We start from the raw sequence: 20232 nt of genomic DNA on the forward strand, positions 1-20232 counted from the left end.
GTGCTAACCAGTGTCTCAATCTGCCCCATCTCAACAGCTTCCCAAGGAGAAAATGAACCCCACTTACCATCTCTGCCCTGGAGCCGGCTTCTCTCTCTGCGTGCCCTCTTGGTCTTTTATAGCCCGGTACCTCCCCCCCCCCCTCCGGTGCTGAGGCATTTGGAAAGGCCACTTCCTATTCTCTTCCCAGAAAGCCACCAGGATGCTGATAAGCTGGGCATGAAGCTGGCCTAGGAAGAGGAATCATGTCACTAAGGGGGCACGGGGTGGTGCTGTCTGCAGGGGTTGGAGCCCCATGAATCACCCCCTGGATATTCCAGGCAGAGCTGAACAGGAATTATGCCCAAGTGCAACTGACTTCAAGTCTGCTAAGAGACCCAGGTTGGTGGTGGGGTTGCTACCTTGGGGAAAAAACGTGATGACTATTAATCACACTGTGCCAGGGTGTGCTTTTCTCAGCCATTGTGAAAGCAGCTCAATGAATAAACAGTCATGGTGGGGGGACTGTATTTTTTGCTTCTGAAAGAAAGAATCAAAAATAGGAAAAATTCGGGAGGCAAGGAAAAGACCACAAGTGGAGGGGTGTTTCATGGTAAGGGAAGGACCCTTTATGTGATACCAAAAAAAAAAAAGACAAAATGATGTGGATCACTAGCAGGGATTTACGGTTCTTGGATAAGAAAGCAGAGCTATGGAGATGGACAGGTGAGGTTAGGGTCCATGGGGAACGATGAGACATGGAAACAGCAAAGTCAAAGAGTGGGGGATACTTGTCACTCTGCATGAACTGGAAAAAGACAGAGAACATCTATCCTTTCCTCATATTGTGCATGTGTTCATGGGGAAATGAAATAGAGAGTGTGGGGGAAAAAAGGGCGGGACAAAAAAAAATCCATCCCATCTGTTGGGTTAGAAATCTGCCCCTGGGGCTGAAGAGATAGCTTGGAGGTAGGGCCTTGCATGCAGAAGGATGGTGGTTCAAATCCCAGCATCCCATATGGTCCCCCGAGCCTGCCAGGAGCAATTTCTGAGCATAGAGCCCGGAGTAACACCTGAACGCTGCCGGGTGTGACCCAAAAACCAAAAAAAGAAAAAAGAAAAGAAAAGAAAAAGAAATTTGCCGCTCTCCCTTCCACTGTGCATCAGAAACCTTTCATAAACATTTAAAAATGGAGCACTGGGCAAGTCACAACTCAAGTTGAAAACCTGGGCTTGGAAGAGTATAAAGGAACTTGAGCTCCAAGGCAGCTAATTCATGGAGGAGAAAAGCAGCCTTGTTGCAGCCTCAATGTCCTTATCACAACCTCTGAGACTAGAAGACACAGTGCTGGTGGGAACAGAGATGCCAACTGTGCCCACATGCCAGTTGAGGGAATGGGAGTCTCAGGCTGCTGGAACTCCCTGGAAGCTAGTATGAGGGTGCCCCCTCCAACATTGTTCTCTGTCTGGATGCTCTGATTCTGAAGGAGGATGGAGCCAAGGAAATCTGAAATTTGGGCCATGATTTCAGATAGTAAACATGGACTTGCAAGAAACCTCATCTGGGGGCCGGAGAGACAGCATGGAGGTAAGGTGTTTACCTTTCATGCAGGAGGTCATTGGTTCAAATCCCGGCGCCCCATATGGTCCCCAGTACCTGCCAGGAGCAATTTCTGAGCCTGGAGCCAGGAATAACCCCTGAGCACTGGGTGTAACCCAAAAACCACACACACACACACACACACACACACACACACACACACACACACACACACGAAACCTCCTCTGAACAAGAAGTCAAGGGCTTGGCACACAGACACACACATTCACATGCATACAAACACATGCCCATAGTTTCTCCTCCCCACTCTAGGGGCACTGGCTCAGAGCTGTCTGCTAAGTGCTCTGGGGCTCCAGAAGTGAATCAAGTGGCCCATTCATGAGAGCTGCTGATGACTAGATCCTGTTGGCATGGCCAGGACACCCCTTCCTGTCTGCACCCCCGTGTGAGGACAGATACCCAACTTGTGGTAATGGGGAGAGAACTGGCAGATCTAGTGACCATCATAGTTTCTGTTGAAGTCTGAGAGTTGTTTTTGGGGTGACTTGTTCTTAGTATGTCATATAGGAGGGGAGCCATGCAGTCATAACCTGAACTTTTGTGTGTATTTCTGATGCTCTAAGCCTGTGGTTGGCAACCTTTTTTTTCAACTGAGCCAAATCTCACCAAAACCACGATTGAAATTTATTTTGAGAGCCACACAGAGCGCGCACTGACAGAGGCTAGGAGCAGAGTCCTGACTCCTGGAGCGGCCACCCGGCACACAGAAGAGCCAAATTAAAACTGTAAAGAGCCACATGTGGCTCGCAAGCCGTAGGTTGCCGACCACTGCTCTAAGCTGACTTCTGGCTCTGCACACAGGGATCCCTCCTGGCAGGGCTCTGGGAACTCAATGGGATGCCAGAGATTGAACCTGGATTGATCAACCATGTGCAAGGCAAACACCCTCTCCACTATGCTAGAAACTCTAGACTTTTCACCATTCCCACTAGTGGTGGGCCTTGCTAGTCTAATAATACAGTAGATACCAGCAGTCCATAGGGAATCACAAACTAAGGAAGATGAAAATTTCACTCTTGGATCCCATACTATGTTGGTCCAACCATATTCCTCTCCTTGGCTGACTTTACTCTTTGATCATCTCTAAAACAAGGGCACGGTCCTGTACAAGGGGCCCTGACCAGAAAGATGCCTGACTCAGTGAGTCCCAACTGGAAAGCAGAAGAAAGGATGGAGAAACCAAGGCACAACCCCCCTCATTCACAGTGAACTCACTTCCAAGTGAGTGGACCCAGGGACAGAGAGGAGAGTCTAGCTCCCAGGCGCCTTCTTACAGGATGGGAGTGGACAGAGAGTGTGATAAGAAATTGAGACATGGGGGAAGCCCAGACACTAAATAAAACAATGTCACCAGCCCCAAATTTAATCTGGGCTCTGTAATGGAACAGTGAGGAGGCACTTCCCGGCTTTGAGATTCTTGGGACTTTTACAGGAAGTTTATTACACCAGCCAACTGTCTAGCAATCTTGGATACTTGGATGCTAATACTCTCCACCCCCATTCAACGCTTTCCCCGGGCCAAATTCCAGCATCCCTGTGAGGTGCCCCATCATGGAAAACTAAACAAATCTGCATTAATGGGAACCACCCATCTTTCTTTCTGGCTCCCGAAGAATTATCTGAGTCTCCACCATCAGGGGGTGGTAGAGTCACATCACTGAAGGAAGGACAAGTCCTACCAATGTTGGTCATTGTCAAAGATTCCCAAAGGCAAGAGATCAAATGTGAACTCAGGAGCAAACACATTGATTTTGAGGGGCTTCGAGCAGTGCTTACCAGGGAGCACTAGAATAGAAGTTTCAGAAGTTCCAAATAGAGAACATTTGCCCACCTCCTTGCCCCCTGAAATGGGTCCACCCAGATTGAGAGTTGTTTGAAGATTGTGTTGAGAGTTTAAGCTTGCACTCTAAGAGAGAGCACAGGGGTTTATTAAGGCTTTTTCTTGCCTTGCTGATTCCATTCCCGGCACCAGAGTTAATTATTTATGGTTAAAGATAGTTTGCCTTTTCCCTTTTCAGATCTGTTCAATAAGCAATGCTGGTGGAAGAGTATATCTTTAAAGAAATCATGTTAGAACCAAGTTACAGGGAATGTTGGACTTGATCCCTTAGCCCCCTGATGCACCAACAATACCTTGTGGCATTGTTTGTCATTTGCATAGGCCCATTAAAATAGGAAAATAATACATATGCAAACAAGTTCTTATCTAATAAAGATGGGAACACAAATTTTGTAATGCAGTTAGGCCTTATACCCTGAACATTGGCATAATGGTTTGGCTTAGGCCTCAGAAGAATGGGCATCACTCACACACACCTGAACAATGGATACCATCTATGGAAACAACCATATGATGTCTATAACATTACCAGGATGCAAACCTCTACTAGGGAAGACTCTAACACTGCTCTGGCATTGACTTACTCCAAAGAGTGCTCTCAACACCCAGAAGACTTAGCAACAACCTGTTTGCAGGGCAGGTCTCTCTGCATCTAAAGGTGTGGTGAAACTATAGTATGCTCCACATCAGCCTGATTTCGATAAAGAAAATGCACAGAATCCAGAATCTTTAAATACAGGAACCTAACAGCAACAACAGCTAAAGTGCGAAAAAGTTTCACCATGACCATGAAGAATGACTCAGGGATTGGACAGACTGGTATACCTGGAGCCCAGAGTCAGTCTTATGCCTATAAACTTCTGGGGTGAAGCCTTCTTGTAATCAGGCCAAATATTTTTTTTCGTTTTCCCCATATTTTGCTGGGCCTATGCAAACAACGGCGATTGCCACTATCACATCTTTACTACTGTATTTTTTTTAAACACTATCCTTTGAGAAAGAAAAAAAACAGCTAACTGAACTTTAAAAAAATGACTATAGTAGAATGCCTGTCTTGAATACAGGCATGGGATTGGGAAGGAGGGTGGGAATGTGGCACTGGTGGAGGGGGGCTGTTCTGTTTGTGACTGTAACCCAACTATAATCATGTTTGTAATCATGGTGCTTAAATAAAAAAATTAAAACAAAGATAGTTGTTGCAAATCAGCCCTTGATGGGGCTGGATGTTGGTGGGATGGAGGATGAGGTCTTTCTCCTCCACCTTGGACCACGCATCTGCCACCCTGTTCAGCTGGTGGTTCTGAGGTGATAGCGGTGGGTAGAAAACTCACAGGCAGTCAGGCTTCAGGAGATATCAGCTTTATTCAGTGGATAAGGCTGAAGCAGAAAAAAAAAGGCCCAGAATCAGCCCAGTCTTCTATAGACCCTTGCTTTTATACACAAGATTCAAGTATCACCCTAGGGGGGAAGCAGAATACCAAGTAAGAAATAATCCAATTTACTATTACCATGCCACACCTTAAGGTAGGGCACAATTATTGATTAGGGTAGGATCAATAAGATAATAATCTTATGGAAATGTTTTCATATATAACAATTCCCCCATTTTAGTAAACAAACAATAATAATGTACAAAAGTAATATTTTCTATAATTATTAAAAGAAAAACTGAGCAATAAGAAAAGATCGGCCGTTTGCATTAGCGCATCACAGGGAAATGTAAAGAAAAACTTCTAATCTAAACACAGGGTGTCCAAAACCAGAAACATGTGTCAAAGAATCAACTGCAGGTTTCAGAGATGATAAATCTATGGCGTACAAGATGAAGAATTCCAAATAACAAATGGAGTATCTGAAATTCAATGATCCAGGATCTTAGTAGGATGGGGAGCTTCCAGGGCAATCAAAAAGCCTAATTGTAATCCGGAGATGGAGATCCTTTGAAGAGACACTGGAAAGGCTAGGCTGTGTAGCAGGCAGGATGAAGTGCCTTTTCCACTCATGTCCAGGTTGACCAGAAAGCCCATATTGGAGGCATAGAATTAGGCCCCTGTTTTGGAGGATGAGGCACACACCCCTGCTCAGTGTGTGTGTGTGTGTGTGGGGGGGGTCAACTGTAACGATGATCAATAGCTTTCTGAACTTAATCCAAGTTCTAAGTCCAGGCAGAAATCCATAAGAGGTCTGAAAGTGATGTACTAAGTGCGGCCAATTATTTATAGATGGGATCTTGAGTCACAAACCATAACAAAATGTTTAAGGCTGAGAACCTCCCCGTGTAAATAAACAACTTGAGGTTCCATCCAAAATAGATAGAACCTCCTTTTGAATCTACTATATTTTTCCTATGATGTGCCCATGCAACAAACCGTGAGAACAGACAAAAATATCATTTAAGAAATCATAGACAACAATATCCAACCCACTAACCTAAAGTCAATTCCTAAAATTACATATTAAAATGGGAAGAACATTAATTACAATAATCAAAAGAAGTTTAGTATCAAATATAGATTCAAATGATTACAATTATAAGTAAAATACAAAAGGTGAATTTTCTACAGAGTCCAATGCCAATCTGTAGAGATGAGGGGTCTGGAACTCCAAAAACGTCTAAGCAAAGACACTTGATGTAGTCTGGAAAGGTGGTTCACAGCTTTGTATGTGATATGAAACTCCCAAAGTCAAGGATTTCTTCCTCCGGCCGAAATCAAGAGGCTTGTCATTGTGGGTGAAGGAGATGATTTGCACATATGAAAGGATTCCTGAAAAATGAATTTTAAGGACTAGGGGGAGAGAGGGAAGGATAAGGAAGAAAGAATAAATTGGGGAAGATAAAGTTTGAGAAAAAGGAACTATATGCAAAATATGCGTAACAAAACACACACATACAGATCTCAAAAACAACATGGCCATCATACTCGCCCATACTTAGAAAAAATACTGGATGGAGAAGATCCAAAATTGAGCAAAAGAAAAAATTCAGCTGAATCAACAAAAAACGCTTTAAGATATAATAGCCAGCAGACAGTTTAGATGAATGACTTCAAATTCACACACAAAAAATTTTTTTATGGCAGAGTAGAGCAGATCTGAAAGAGAATTTCATGCACAATATGAACATGGAAAATGCTACTATAAGTGTATAGCAGTAACTCTATGATAGTCAATCATAGATGAGGAGCACTGTGAAGAGAGTTCACCTAAAAAGTATCGTTATGTCAGCATTATGAATTCATTTCCACCTTGAAACCTACATTGAGGGAAATAAAGCAATGATGTTAGAATAAAAAGAGTGAAAGTCATTAAATGAGTATACCTAAAAAAAACCAAAAACATTAATATGATGAGACATTTTTCTTTCAGATGAACCTTGAGTAAAATGAATTAAATTGTAAAATTTTATGATTAACTGTGACCTAGAGCAATAATGAAATTAAGACATAAATCCACCATACAAACAAACTCATTGGGGGTCCATCATATTCAATCCTATTCAGCGATCATGCCTATGAAAAGAATTCTAGAGCATTAATAGCAACCGATAAGGAAGTGAAATGATTATCTGGCGTTCATTGTAGATCTCTAAGAAGTATAAAACAGGATGTATGCTGCTGTGGATTTCACCAATGTATTAGGGACATTTTTGATCTTCTTGTCATCAAAATTGATCCAGTGTTGTTTTGCAGCAATTTTACAGTATAAAGTACAGTGTCCATAGTGAACTTTACCATAATGGTTTGAAACTGATAAGTTGTATTTTTCTTTTTATATTTGTTTTGGATCACACCCGGAAGTGCTCAGGGGTTACTCCTGGGTCTATGCTCAGAAATCGCTCCTGGCAGGCTTGGGGGACCTTATGGGATGCTGGGATTCTAACCACTGTCCTTCTGCATGCAAGGCCAACGCCTTACCTCCATGCTATCTCTCCGACCCAAGTTGTATTTTTTTAAATAATTATCTTTATTTAAACACCATGATTACAAATATGATTATAGTTGTATAATTACAGTCATGTAAAGAACACCCCCCTTCACCAGTGCAACATTCCCAGATCTCCCTCCTCCCCACCCCCCACACCTGTACTCAAGACAGGCTTTCTACTTCCCTCATTCATTCACATTGTTATGATAGTTTTCAGTATAGTCATCTCTCCAACTGCACTCATCACGCTGCACCTACCAGCCCTCATCTCTCTTGTCTCTGAGATACTGTTAAAAATGTCTTTCATTTTTCTTAAAGCCCATAGATGAGTGAAACCATTCTTTTTTTTTTTTTTTTTTTTTTTTTGGTTTTTGGGCCACACCCAGTAACGCTCAGGGGTTACTCCTGGCTATGTGCTCAGAAGTTGCTTCTGGCTTGGGGGACCATATGGGACACCGGGGGATCGAACCGCGGTCCGTCCAAGGTTAGCGCAGGCAAGGCAGGCACCTTACCTTTAGCGCCACTGCCCGGCCCCTGAGTGAAACCATTCTGTGTCTTTCTCTCTCCCTCTGACTTACTTCACTCAGCATAATAGATTCCATGTACATCCATGTATAGGAAAATTTCATGACTTCATCTCTCCTGTCAGATGCATAGTATTCCATTATGTATATGTACCACAGTTTCTTTAGCCACTCATCTGTTGAAGGGCATCTTGGTTGTTTCCAGAGTCTGGCTATTGTAAATAGCGCTGCAATGAATATAGGTGTAAGGAAGGGATTTTTGTATTGTATTTTTGTGTTCCTCGGGTATATTCCTAGGAGTGGTATAGCTGGATCGTATGGAAGCTCAATTTCCAGTTTGTGAAGGAATCTCCATATTATTTTCCATAAAGGTTGTACTAGATGGCATTCCCACCAGCAGTTCCTTTCTCTCTGCATCCCGCCAGCACTGCTTGTTTTCCTTTTTTGTGATGTGTGCCAATCTCAGTGGCGTGAGGTGGTACCTCATAGTGGTTTTGATTTGCATCTCCCTGATGATTAGTGATGTTGAGCATCTTTTCGTGTGCCTTTTGGCCATTTGCCTTTCTTCTTTTTCAAAGTGTCTGTTCATTTCTTCTCCCCATTTTTTGATGGGGTTAGTTGGTTTTTTTCTTGTATAGTTCTGTCAGTATCTTGTAAATTTTGGATATTAGTCCTTTATCTGATGAGTATTGGGTGAATAATTTCTCCCACTCAGTGGGTGGCCTTTGTATTCTGGGCACTATTTCCTTTGAGATGCAGAAGCTTCTCATCTGTTTATCTCTGCTTCCACTTGTTTGGAAAGTGCTGTCTCCTCCTTAAAGATGCCTTTAGTCTCAATTTCCTGGAGTGTTTCACCCACATGTTGTTGTTCTATATACCTTATAGTTTCAGATCTGATATCAAGGTCTTTAACCCATTTGGATTTTACCTTTGTACATGGTGTTAGCTGGGGATCTGAGTTCGCTTTTTTTGCAAGTGGCTAACCAGTTGTGCCAACACCACTTGTTGAATAGGCTTTCCTTGCTCCATTTAGGATTTCTTGCTCCTTTATCAAAAACTAGGTGGTTATATGTATGAGGAACCTTCTCTGAGTACTCAAGCCTATTCCACTGATCTGAGGGTCTGTCTTTATTCCAATATCATGCTGTTTTTATAACTATTGCTTTGTAATACAGCTTAAAATTGGGGAAAGTAATGCCTCCCATATTCCTTTTCCCAAGGAGTGCTTTAGCTATTTGAGGTTGTTTATTGTTCCAAATGAATTTCAGAAGTGTTTGATCCACTTCTTTGAAGAATGTCATGGGTATCTTTAGAGGAATCGCGCTAAATCTGTACAATGCTTTTGGAAGTATTGCCATTTTAATGATGTTGATCCTGCCAATCCATGAGCAAGGTATGTGTTTCCATTTCTGCGTGTTCTCTCTTATTTCTTGGAGCAGTGTTTTATAGTTTTCATTGTATAGATCCTTCACATCTTTAGTCAGGTTGACTCCAAGATATTTGAGTTTGTGTGACACTAATGTGAATGGAATTGTTCTCTTAATGTCCATTTCTTCTCTATCATTATTAATGTATAAAAAGGCCATGATTTTTGTGTGTTAATTTTGTAGCCTGCCACTTTGCTATATGACTCTATTATATGTAGAAGGTTTTTGGTAGAGTCTTTAGGGTTTTCTAAGTAGAGTATCATGTCATCTGCCAATAGTGAGAGCTTGCTTCTTCCTTTTCTATCTGGATTCCCTTGATATCTTTTTCTTGTATAATTGCTATAGCCAGTAATTCCTGTACTATGTTGAATAGGAGTGGTGAGAGAGGACAGCCTTGTCTTGTGCCAGATTTAGAGGGAAGGATTTTAGTTTATCTCCATTGAGGATAATATTTGTCACTGGCTTCTGGTAGATGGCTTTAACTATATTGAGAAAAATTCCTTTTATTCCTATCTTGCTGAGAGTTTTCATCAAGATGGGTGTTGAACCTTATTAAATGCTTTTTCTGCGTCTATTGATATGACCATGTGATTTTTATTTTTCTTGTTGTTGATGTTGTGTATTATGTTGATAGATTTACAAATGTTAAACCAGCCTTGCATTCCTGGGATGAAACCTACTTGATCAAAGTGAATGATCTTCTTGATGAGGCACTGGATCCTGTTCGCCAGGATTTTGTTGAGGATCTTTGCATCTGTATTCATCAGGGATATTAGTCTGTAATTTTTTTTTTGGCAACATCTCTATCTGGTTTTGGTATTAAAGTGATGTTGACTTCATAAAAGCTATTTGGAAGTGTTCCTGTTTTTTCGATTTCATAAAGAGCCTGGCCAGGATTGGTAGTAGTTCCTCTTGAAAGGTTTGAAAGAATTCATTCGTGAATCCATCAGGGCCTGGGCTTTTGTTTTTGGGCAAATTTTTGATTACGGTTTTAATTTCCTCAATAGTGATGGGGGTGTTTAGATATGCTATATCTTCTTTATTCAAACGTGGAAGGTTATATGAATTCAAAAATTTAACCATTTCGTCCAGGTTCTCTTATTTAGTGGCATAGAGTTTCTCAAAGTATTCTCTGAATACCCTTTGAATCTCTGCAGTATCTGTAGTGATCTCCTCCTTTTCATTTCTAATACGCATTATCAAGTTTCTCTCTTTCTTTTGCTTTGTGAGTTTTGCCAATGGTCTATCAATCTTGTTTATTTTTTCAAAGAACCAACTTCTGTTTTTGTTGATTTTTCGGATTGTTTTTTGGGTTTCCATTTTATTGATTTCTGCTCTCAGCTTTGTTATTTCCTTCTGTCTCCCTATTTTTAGTTTCTTTTGTTAATCTTTTGTTGATTCTTTTCTAATTCTATAAACTGTGTCATTAAGCTATTCATGTATGCTCCTTCTTCCTTCCTGATGTGTGCTTGCAAAGCTATAAATTTTCCTCTCAGTACCGCTTTTGCTGTATCCCATAGGTTCTGATAGTTTGTGTTTTCATTGTCGTTTGTTTCCAGGAAATTTTTTATTTCTTCTTTGATTTCATCTCAGACCCACTGGTTGTTCAGTAGTAGGCTGTTTAATTTCCAGGTGTTAATTTTTTTCTTCTGTGTCCCTTTGTAGTTCACATCTAACTTCAGAGCCTTGTGGTCAGCAAAGGTAGCCTGCAAAATTTTTATCTTTTTGATTTTATGGAGGTATGTTTTATGTGCCAGCACGTGGTCTATCCTGGAGAATGACCCATGTACATTGAAAAAGAATGTGTATCCAGGTTTCTGAGGATGGAGTGTCCTATATATATCTACTAGTCCTCTTTCTTCCATTTCTCTTTTTAGGTCTAGTATATTTTTGTTGGGTTTCCATTTGGTTGACCTATCAAGTGTTGACAAGCCTGTGTTGAGGTCTCCCACAATTATTGTGTTATTATTGATATCCTTCTTCAAATTTGTCAACAATTGTATTAAATACTTTGCTGGTCTCTCACTGGGTGCATATATGTTTAGGAGAGTGATTTCTTCCTTCTGTACAAATCCCTTGATTAGTACATAATATCCATCTTTGTCCCTTACAACTTTTCTGAGTATAAAGTTTGTGTCATCTGGTATTAGTATGGCCACCCCCGCTTTTTTAAGGATGTTGTTTGCTTGAATGATTTTTCTCTAGCCTTTGATTTTGAGTCTATGTTTATTCTGACTATTCAGGTGTTCTTCTTGTAGGCAGCAGAAGGTTGGCTTCAGTTTTTTTGATCCATTTTGCCACCCTTTGCCTCTTAACAGGTGCATTTAGTCCATTGACATTGAGAGAAATAATTGTCATGGGATTTATTGCCATCTTTGTGTAGAAGTTTGGTGTGTTTTTTGTTCTGTCTTGTCTTTAGAATAGATCTTTCAGTTTTTCTTTTAAGGCTGGTTTTGAGTCTCTAAAGTTTTTGAGCTGTTGTTTATCTGTGAAGCTATGTATACTTCCTTCAAACCTGAAAGTGAGTTTTGCTGGGTGCAGTATTCTTGGTGAAGCATTTATTTCATTGAGTTTTGTCACTATATCCCACCACTGCCTTCTGGCCTTGAGTGTTTCTGGTGACAGGTCTGCTGTAAATTTCAAGAATGCTCCCTGGAATGTAATTTCCCTTTTCGAGCTTGCTGCTTGCAGTATTCTATCTCTATCTGTGGGGTTCATCATTGTGACTAGGATGTGTCTTGGGGTATTTCTCCTGGAGTCTTTTTTAGCTGGTACTCTTCGGACATGCAGGATTTGGTTACATGTTTTCTTTAGCTCTGGTAGTTTCTCTGTGATGATGTTCTTGACTATTGATTCTTCCTGGAGATTTTCTTCTTGGGTCTCTGGGACTCGAATGATTCTAAAGTTGTTTTTGTTGAGCTTATCAAAGACTTCTATTTTCATCTGCTCATATTCTTTGAGTAATTTTTCCATTGTCTGATCCTTTGATTTAAAGCTTTTTTCCAGTCTCTTCTGCTGTGTAAAGTTGTTATACATCTCATCTTCCAGTGCACTAATTCTATCCTCAGCTGCTTTTAACCTGTTGGAAAGCTCATCCATTATGTTCTTCAATTAGTCTACTGAGTTTTTCAGACCTGTTATTTGACCTGATATTTGTTTGGAGTTTTCTGATTTCTATCTTCATATTCTCTTGATTTTTATTAGTGTTCTGATTTATACTTTCTTTGAGTTCTGTGAGCAACCTCCATATTTCTTCTCTAAACTCCATTTCTGAAAGACTGCTTAGGTGGTTGGCCATTGTTGGGTCATCAGAGTTTCCATCTTCATTCTCTATGGTTGAAGTTGGTCTGCATAGTTTCCCCATTGTCACGCTTATGCTGTGGGTTTTTCTACGTGTTGTGGTGGTATTCATTGGCTAGGTGGAGTGCGCGGCTGCGAAGCAAAGCGGAGTGGCCGCACTCCTCTGCTTCTACCCCTTATAGGTGGATTTAAGGGGGCCAGCAGAGTCAGCTTTATCCGCCTCAGCCGAGGCAAGTCATCAGGGGATGAATGCCAGAGAAGATCAAAGTTCCCAGGTTGTTTTTGTTTTTGTTTTTTTGTTTTTGGGTCACACCCGGTGACGCTCAGGGGTTACTCCTGGATATGCGCTCAGAAGTCACTCCTGGCTTGGGGGACCATATGGGACGCCGGGGGATCGAACCGCGGTCCGTCCTAGGCTAGCGCAGGCAAGGCAGGCACCTTACCTTTAGCGCCATCACCTGGCCCCAAAGTTCCCAGGTTGAAGCAAGCCCAGGGAAGCCCCAAAATGTCTGCCAAGCTTAAGGGGCCCAGCAGAGTCTGTCTTATCCACAACTCTGGCCGGAAAGACACCCTGAGTTGTATTTCTTAATCTTGCTTTTATTCTCTGAAGTGAATTCTACTAAATTGAGGTCTTCTAATGGAAAATTCACATAAGTATGCAGTTTTTTATTTGTTTGCCATCAAAAGCAAAACGTTTCAAGTGTATTAATAGTACTGGTGGCAGTTTCCATAAATGTTTTCTTTGAAAAATCCCTTCTAGTGTTGCAGCCTTTGCACTGAACTTTGTTGTCATCTCTAAACTCTTCTTTTTTAAAATAATTCAAAGAGGCATTCCTGTAATGTACATTTATCTGTAGACGTGACAGCCAGGGGCAAATGAACAAACGTCTTATAAACCTAAGACTTTTGGTGGCATGTGAGACACTGAAGTATAGATTTTAATTGTCCTTGAAAGAGATCATAAATAATAGATTCATGAGCCTTTTGGTGTTCTGGTCTAGATTGTTTTTCTAATTTTCATTTTCCATAAGATGTATAGTTTTATCTGTCATTAAAGTTACAGTAAGCAAATCCTGATGTAGTCCCTCTATTAGAAACATCAATAGTTCATGTGAATCCTGCTGATTGTGTTCAGCAAACTGGTCATTAAGTAAACCAATTGTTACTTTGAAGCTTCAAGGTCAATATATCTATGATATCCATTTCCCCTGGTTTTGATGAGCCGACCAAATTCTTTTTTTTTTTTTTTTTTTTTTGGTTTTTGGGTCACACCAGGCAGTGCTCAGGGGTTATTCCTGGCTCCAGGCTCAGAAATTGCTCCTGGCAGGCACGGGGGACCATATAGGACGCCGGGATTCGAACCGATGACCTCCTGCATGAAAGGCAAACGCTTTACCTCCATGCTATCTCTCCGGCCCCCGACCAAATTCTTCGGCTAATTTATTTTCATGCCCCATTGGATTTTTCTTTTAATATCCTTTTTAATATATAATATTTAATATCCTTTTTATAATGATCTTGATAAAAATACTGAGTCAAGTCTGAAATATTATATAGGCTTTGCAATATTGAGTTCATATAGCAAGAGTTTCCTATATTTTGGAGCCTAGTTAAGACAGATTCCTGTCTTTCCTTTTGTATCCCAGAATGTAAGGGCTTATCACTACTGTCAGTATCACTCAAAGTATGGGGTGTGAAAGCAAAATCCTGTTCCCTGCCCCAGAGGCCTCAGCAATGTTACTGTTGTTAGTGTCTTGAGTATTTTGTATTTGATCTGAAGAGGAGTTTATAGTCTCAGCAATCTGAACCTGATTATTTGTGCTAGCCCGATTCCTAACAAGGTGTAATGGGACCCAAAGTTTCTTGGGAGTGTTGTCATTTGTAGATACATAGGCATAACCCCTTCCTCTCAGGAGAAGATATCCAGCTATTCATTTTTCATCCTCCTTGATCCAAATAGCTGTATAGGTTGTTTCTTGCTTCTGAATATCTTCTTTAAAAGATCTTTCCCCTGCAGTGTAACTTTCCCCTTGGGGTAAATTTAAGTAACTTAGTGTGATAAGAGTCAAAGATAACAAATCCGTTGGTGATTAGCCTCTTTTTCTATTTTTTGTAATTGAGTCTTTAAGGTTCTGTGAGTCCTTTCTACAATGGCCTGTCCCCTACAATTGTGAGGGATACCCTTCAGATGTCTTATCTGCCATTCTTTACAAAAAATTTCAAAAGTTTTGCTAATATAGGCTGGCCCATTGTCAGTTTTTTTTTTTTTTTGGTTTTTGGGCCACACCCTGTGACGCTCAGGGGTTACTCCTGGCTATGCGCTCAGAAGTTGCTCCTGGCTTCTTGGGGGACCATATGGGATGCCGGGGGATCGAACCGCGGTCCGTCCTAGGCTAGCGCAGGCAAGGCAGGCACCTTACCTCCAGCGCCACCGCCCGGCCCCCCCCATTGTCAGTTTTTATAGAATATGGAATACCCATTACAGAAAAACATTGTAAAAGAAAACTACAAACAGCCTTAGACTTTTGAGAAGACATAGGGATTGCCCATATAAATAGAATACGTGTCCACCACAAAATGGGGATAAGGTTTTCTTGGAAATAAATCTGATTGAGTTATATCCATTTGCCAAAGTTCATTAGTCTGTAAGCCTCTTGGATTTGTTTCTGCTATGTGAGTGGTTTTTTTTGTTAATGGTGCACAAATGTTGCATTTTTCTATAATTTCTCTAGTTTGCCTCCATGGAATTTGGTAATTCACATGTAAACGGTGTACATTTGTGTGTAAGACTGAATGTTCTTCTAAAGGTGATTTAAATATAGGCATTGCTAACAAGTCAGCAGTTTTATTTCCTTGAGCCATCGGTTCTGAAAGACTTGAATGGGCTCTAATATGTGTGATGAAGATGGGTTCAGTTCATCTTTGAAGAAGCCATTGTAATTGTTTAAGTAAATTCTGTATGATTGGGTTGGTAGCATTAAGTGAGGCGGTGGCTATTGCAGGACATAAATTTACCAATAGATTCTTCTATGGTAACAGCAAGCAGGACCTTTGGAATGGGTATATTTACATAACAAACAGCCTCCCTCAGTAGTATCCTATTTACAACTGGTTTCAGAGCTTATTATCAAAGCAAGACTCAGATGCATACCTTTGCTAGATTTTGACCTAGATGTGATAGTTTTGCCAATACCAAAAAAAGGAAATTGAGTCAATATTGCCTCTTAATGAATCCCTAGAAAGGGTCCTTTCATATTTCACAGGAGAAATATCCACGCATTATCCAGCAGGAAAAACTTGGGACTTTTTTTTTTTTTTTTTTAAGAAAACTCAGTTTTTTGTTTCTTCAATTGTTCTATTGTTCTGGATTCCCCTATTTCCAATGCCAAGGTTTTATACATAGATGGATCACAAAATGGAAAAGAAGGTATAACCAGGGACAACATTAATATGATCATAGATACCAAATATAAATTTGCCCAGAAAGTTGAATTAGCAACTTTAATTTACCTATTAGAAATTTACCTCAACTTTACCTATTAGAAAATGTATCTGAAACCATGAATATCATTTTTAATTCTTTATATGTGGTAAATTTATGACACCAAAGTTTTAGTAACTCCACACAGTATGGTGATGTTGGACCATAATCTTTACATGCCTTTTTAAACCGATCTATTTCTTCCATCTGAAAGGGTATATAGTTTGAAACATTTACCCTGTGTAAAGGGAATGAGGTCGGATTAGCAAAATTACACTGAATAGGGCTCTGAGGCCTGAAATGTACATAAAGATGTGCATGTGATTCATCATCTGAGTCAGCACTGTTATGTGATTCAATTTTGTGAATAGAATCAGGGTTCACTTGTGGAGTTAGTACTGGAGGTTGGTCCTTAGTGTTAAGATTTGGATTTGGGGGGCCTGGAGAGATAGCACAGCGGCATTTGCCTTGCAAGCAGCCGATCCAGTACCTAAGGTGGTTGGTTCAAATCCCGGTGTCCCATATAGTCCCTCGTGCCTGCCAGGAGCTATTTCTGAGCAGACAGCCAGGAGTAACCCCTGAGCACCGCTGGGTGTGGTCCAAAAACAACAACAACAAAAAATATTTGGATTTGGATTATGTGTTTCTAAATTATTGTCCTGAGTTGTAGTGTTAGTGGGATAAATGCCTATATTTTTGATGGTGGGACTGGATTTGTCAGTCTGCACATTGGTCCGAATTTTCATTCAATAGATTTCTTATTATCCATACTGGTTTTAACTTCTCTATTTTTAAATTTTCTATTTCCTAAATATAGCCAATAAATATGCTCACCACAACTATATTAGCTAAGATAGATATTCCAAATACTATGAAGGATGGAGACAATGCAGGAGAGGCAGGTATGTGAGTATAAATTTTCATTTGAAATGTAGACCACAGGCCGGGAGTCTAGCAGGAAGAGGTTTGGCAGGCCCACGCCATGCCGGAGGCCTGCTTGGCCAGGCCTAGGGGGGGGTGCGGGATTTGGGTAACCCCAGCACCCCTCTGCCGCCTTGCTCCAGATCTCCAGGGCTTCCCCGGGCCACACCCCTGGGCAAGCCGGTGAGTTGGGTCCTTTGGTGGAGTTTGAAGGTACCCTAGGCCTTCCCCCACTATCCATGCGGCTCCTTAGGGAGGGTCTGGGTGGGGCTCTGAACTTCTGTTCTCCCAGCTTCTTGAAGGATCTCTCCTTCAAGCAGGAGGAGGTTTGGCTGGCACTGGTAATCTCTGTCCAGTCTACATTTTCAAAATCGCACGGGGGCAATAGCCCCCGCGCGCACAAGAAACATTAATAGTACTCTCACAAGAAACATTAATAGTACTCACTATCATTGAATTATGTTTTTATGTATGCAGAATGTCCATTTTGTACTCTGCCCTTTTGCATACCCCTTCATAAGTTCATATTTCTCTTTAACTTCTTTAACTCCTATCATCATTACTCCTTTTTTACCCTTTCTAACTTAAGTACTGTTGAGTCCTAATTCACAGACCAAAGTGGTGCCCTAGAGTTAACACCCACCCAACTATTTTAAAAGGCATAAAAAGGACACATATCTTTTCAACATTTTATGGGTGTTTTCTTTGACGGCTATAACTTTTGCTAAATACTTTCTTATACAGTGATGATCCCCCCCCCCCATGTTTTTTATCTTCTCTTTATGAACTGCTCAATATGGAATTTGGTGTGAAAGAATCCCTCAGTTTAATACTTATGTTTGAACCAAGTCATGGGTCTTGTTGGAAATGTTCTTATGCCCCCATATATCTGATAGCACCATGTGGCTTTATATCTTGTTTGCGTAGGCACAATAACATAGGAAAATACTATACATACCAATAAGTTCTTATCTAATAGAAATGGGAACTCACAAATCTTGTAGTGCAATGAGACCTTACACCCTGAACATTGACATAAAGACCTGGCACAGGCCTCAGAAGAATGGGCATTCTCCATTTACCCCTTGATCTACAGAAGACATTTACAAAACATCCAAGGTTGTATATAACATCACCCGGAGGCATTCCTGTACCAGGGACGACCCTACAGCTGCTCTGACATCGATCTACTCAAAAGAGACATCCCTTAACACTGAGAAGACAACAAGAACAATGACCTGTTTACTGGACAGGGCTTGCTGTATTGCCCCTTTATGGTGAGGTTTGTCTATAACATCACCTGGAAGCAATCCTCCACCACGGAAGACCCTACCACTGCTCAGACATCGTCCTGCTCAAAAGAGACTTCCCTTAACACTGAGAAGACTTAACAACAACAACCTGCTTACAGGACAGGGCTTCCTGCATTCCCCTTTCATGGTGAGGTGAAACGAGAAGGCACTCCACATCATGACTTCAATGTAGGACATGCAGATTCCAGAATCTTTAATACAGAAACATGAGACCAACAACAGAGACTGTGTGATAAGTGTGTTGGCGCTACGGACAATGTCTTGGAGCGAACGATAACTTTCCTGAGGCCTAGAGCTGGTCTTATGCCAGGAAACTTCAGGGGTAGGATCTCTTTGTATTTAGGCCAAGGCTATTCCTTTCCATGCCTCTCATATTTTGGTGGGCCTATGCAAACAACAATTGCCACTCTAACACCGTTTTTACTGTGCTCCTTTGACTCTAATCCTTAAAACACACCCACTTAAAATTTGAGGTTAACTTAAGCTAATATGCATGTACATGGAAATGTAAAAAATACTATGCCTCTAATGTTTAAGGAGTTACGTAAGTTTGATGGCTTTAGATTGCCTTGTGTGCTGTTAAGAAATATTATAATGTGCTACAATCTGGGGACTTGAGGGAAAAAGTAATTGCACATGGATTCTGTTTTATTTATCTTAACTTTCTTTGGTGAAAATTCAAAGTTAAGATATCAGCAAGGGGACTTCTTCTGATAATTATGTTATGGGTGATTGTCCTTCCACTGTAACTTTACCTTATCCTCTTTCTTTGCATCTTTTGTTCTCATAATTCATAATAAAAAATTATAAAAAAAAAAAGAAATGTAGACCACAACCATCCTACAGCAAGGATTTTCCCTAGCACCAAACCAATTGGTTTAAAACAAGATGGAATAGTCCACTTGACTAAAGCAAAACCAATCTGTTTGAAACAAGATGGCATAATCCACGTGACTAACCACATAAGCCATCCAATGGTCTCCAGAGGAAATTTCCAATAAATCATTTCACTTACAGCTATGGAGGGTCCAGGTTCAGCTTGTCTGGGCGCCATTATATTGCAAATCAGCCTTTGATGGGGCTGGATGATGGTGGGATGGAGGATGAAGTCTTTCTCCTCCGGCTTGGACCACACGTCTGCCACCCTGTTCAGCTGGCGGTTCTGAGGTGATAGCGGCGGGTAGAAAACTCACAGGCAGTCAGGCTTCAGGAGATATCAGCTTTATTCAGTGGATAAGGCTGAAGCGAAAAAAAGCCCCAGAACGGGCCCCAGAAAAAAACCCAGCCTTCCACAGACCCTTGCTTTTATACACAAGAATTAGGTACCACCCTAGGGTGGGAGCAGAATGCCAAGTAAGAAATAATCCAATATACTATTACCATGCCACACCTTAAGGTAGGGCACAATTATTGATTAGGGTAGGATCAATAAGATAATAATCTTATGGAAATGTTTTCATATATAACATAGTGACTCACAAAAAGCTACAAGCACGCTCAGAGGTGCTGTGGATGGGGGGATATGGGGTTCTCAGGATGTATTCTGGGATGCTCCAGGCATTGCTGCAGCCTTTTGAGCTATCCCCCCCCCCAGCCCTCTCTTTTTTTGGGGGTGGAATCACACCCAGCAGAGCTCAGGGATTACTCCTGGCAGGCTCAGGGGACCATACAAGGAACATCTCCCTGTGCTCATCTTGGTTCACTTTCATTGAAGGAATCAGAATTTGGGGGGATTTTTCCACTCTTCACATCCCCCCCCCATTTTCTTCAAGAAGTCAAAGCTCGGGGCCAGAGCCATAGAACAGCAAGTAGGGCGCTTACCTTGCATGCGCTCGACCTGAGTTTGGTCACTGACATCCCACATGGCCCGCTGAGCATGCCAGGAAGGCGTCCAGAGTAAAG

This window comes from Suncus etruscus, chromosome 7 (assembly GCF_024139225.1).
Source record: "Suncus etruscus isolate mSunEtr1 chromosome 7, mSunEtr1.pri.cur, whole genome shotgun sequence".
NCBI lineage: Eukaryota > Metazoa > Chordata > Mammalia > Eulipotyphla > Soricidae > Suncus > Suncus etruscus.